Source organism: Manacus vitellinus, unplaced genomic scaffold, assembly GCF_001715985.3.
Source record: "Manacus vitellinus isolate BGI_N305 unplaced genomic scaffold, ASM171598v3 scaffold_52_pilon, whole genome shotgun sequence".
Classification (NCBI taxonomy): domain Eukaryota; kingdom Metazoa; phylum Chordata; class Aves; order Passeriformes; family Pipridae; genus Manacus; species Manacus vitellinus.
The window spans coordinates 4,107,444-4,110,277 of record NW_021940628.1 but is presented as its reverse complement, the minus strand read 5'-3'; positions in this window follow the sequence as shown (position 1 = coordinate 4,110,277).

Here is a 2,834-nt window from a genome sequence, read left to right as displayed (position 1 = left end):
CCTGTGCAGAAGCAGGATATGAAATTTTATTGAATTCAAATAACACGAGCCCGGCTCCCGAAACCCTTGTCTGGTTTTTATACGATCTCTCAAGCAGCATTTGGCCAAAATCCTTGTGCAGCCCTGTGCCTTCATTTGTGGCACCAAACTCCAGCTCACAGCCCAGCACCTCTTTGGTTTCCACTTTAAATTACTACAGCTTTGCTTTACAAGTCCTTGCAGCTCCCTGTCGTGGGATGGGGAATGTGCCTGGGGAAGCTTTGGGATGCTTTAATAAAAAATCAACTGGGTTTGAGCCCGGTATTGAAGAGGTTGTTATGTTTATCCCTTTGCCTGTCCTGTATGAAGTGCCAAACAACAAAGGGTTCACTGTTTAATTATCATATTATTGTGAGGGGGCAATTTGTTATTATTTATTTATGGTGTGTCCTGAGAGAATGATCTGACAAAAGTTTACTGCTGTTCATACAGGGCTGAGTTTGGAGTTCAAACTAAATTACATCTTGGCGGAGTATCTCAGCAGGAGAACTGGGTCTGTTCTAGTTTATCCACACATGGATATTTATCTTCCCAAAAACTGGGTGTTAATTTCACTGAGATGTGGTTTGTCCACACCAGAGTGTTTGTTAGTGCTTAAAGCTGTTCACTCAAATATTGTTCACTTAAAAATGCAACCGAAAACTTCCCAAGCTCTGTGCAAAGGGTAAAATTTGATGTGCTTTGAAGCAGCAGGATTTTATCCAAGGGGAGGGCAGGATTCTCCAGTGCCACATGCTGATGAGAAGAGACAAAAATCCATTAGTTAGCTTTTCTTTTTCTTTTTTTTTTCCTCTTTTATTTTTTTTTTTAGTTTATTTCTTTTCTTCTCCTTGCAACTCTTGTTCTCACGTCTCGAATGCTGTTTTGTTTTATGCTTCGTGTAGATGAATGGACAGATGTGGACAGGAAACGAGGTACAGTAACTGCTGGCTGCATGCACCAGTCCAACCCCACGGGCTCACCTGGGGCTCGTCCTGCCTGACCCCCGGGGCTGCTCCTGCAGCCTTCAGGCAGGGTCACAGATCCCCAGGGATGCTCACCTGGGCCTCAGAATGCACCTTGAGAGAAAACAGGCAACGTCTCAGAATCACACGGCCTCAAAAATCAGTTGTTGGTTTAACAGAGACTATAAATGGATCAAAACTTACTATCTGAATGGTCTTTCCTGTCAAAATAGTCTGTGTTTCCCTGGCATTGTTTTGATGCAAGCATGCAATGTGTGAGCAGTGTGGGGGTTGTTTGTCTGCTGAAATGCAGGAATATTGGGCAAGCTCCATTTTTCCAAGGCCTTGTCTAACTCACCACTCAGGGTTTGGACAGGTGAGCTCCAGGGAAGGTTGAAGGCATTCCCATCTTTCTCCTTCCCAGCCCGTGCTGGTGCTCCCAAAGGGTGATCCCAAAGGAGCAGGTGCCCCTCAGCTGAGCTCCTCCTGCCTGGGATGATCCCCAGGGTGGGACTGAGCCCGAGGGTGTTGCAGGGGAGCAGCTGAGCTGTGAACAGGTTTCCCTCTGGAATCTGCCTGGAACAGGAGCCTCCAGCAAGGGCTGTGCTGAAGAGCTGGGTGAGGAAATGAACCTCTTGAATCTCAGGTTTTTGCTAAGTGAGCACGAGCAGAACTCCCAGGGGCCTTCTGAGCAGCCCTTTCTTACCAGAGATCAGGGTTATGGTTCATGTTTTTCAAAATAAGCACCTGTGGCAGGGTTTAATGTTTACTGCAGGTAAACACTGATATCCTGGGGTTTGCCCCAGCTTATTTTTGCTACCATTGCATCCTGTTTCCAAGAACACCCCTTTCCAGCCTTTAATATCTCAGAAGTCTCATGACATGCTCCATATTGTCCCACCCAAAGCAACGAGGGGTTGCCTGGTTGCTGTACTGGTTTCCCTCCTCCCACCCCAGTGGATGCCCCCCCTCTCTGCTCAGTTGCTTTTTGCTGTGTTGCTTGTGCCATGTCCTGGGCCCTGCAGTGTCCCCTGCCATGGCCACACTGGTGTGTGCAGCTCCCCAGGGCCTCTCTGGGGTCTTTGCTGTGTCATTAGTGACCATGGGACAGATTTATCATCAAACTGTGTGAGATTTGCCCTTTACTGTGATTTCTTTTATGTCTTTCTCGGTTCTTTTTATAGCCCACACAAGGGGTTTTAATTCTAGAAGATAATTTATGTCAGACTGGGTGTGTGGTTCACACAGAGCTTCAGTTCCATTGATAAATCACCATACTGGGAGGTGTCTGTCTCCTGGTGGTGTTCTGGGTTATTTGTGACTCTGCAAAGACAGGAGAAGCCTTTGTGTGGGCAGCACACACAAGCAGCTTAAAAATGCTTTCCTTGATAGCTGTATAAGGCTAAAGTTCTTATTTGTTTTTGTAATTGATTCCTTTCAAAATGAAATAGATACTAATAATATTTGATTTTCTCCCTGAAACGGCAAGGATTTCTGCCTCAGATTGCAAGTAGGGATTGTTTTATGGACAGTTTATTAGAAAGGAAGGGAGGAAGAAGGGATTTTTTTTCCTCTTTGTGCTTAGGTGTATTTATAACCCACTGCTCAGGTACTTTGGGTACTTAAACCTGGACTAGTGAGCCCTGTCAGCTGCTGGGCTGTGTGTGACCAGTGCAGGAGGAGCCTGTGACCAGCAGGTTTAGGGAGGGCAGAGAGTCACCTCTGGAGGCCCCTGCCCTCACAACTGCCCCTGCCCAGGCTCCCAGCATTCCCAGCAATGTTCCCAGGGAGTTAATCCTGTTGGAAGAGGTGGAGTGACAGGGACATGACCTTTCTGTTGGTGTAGGGCAG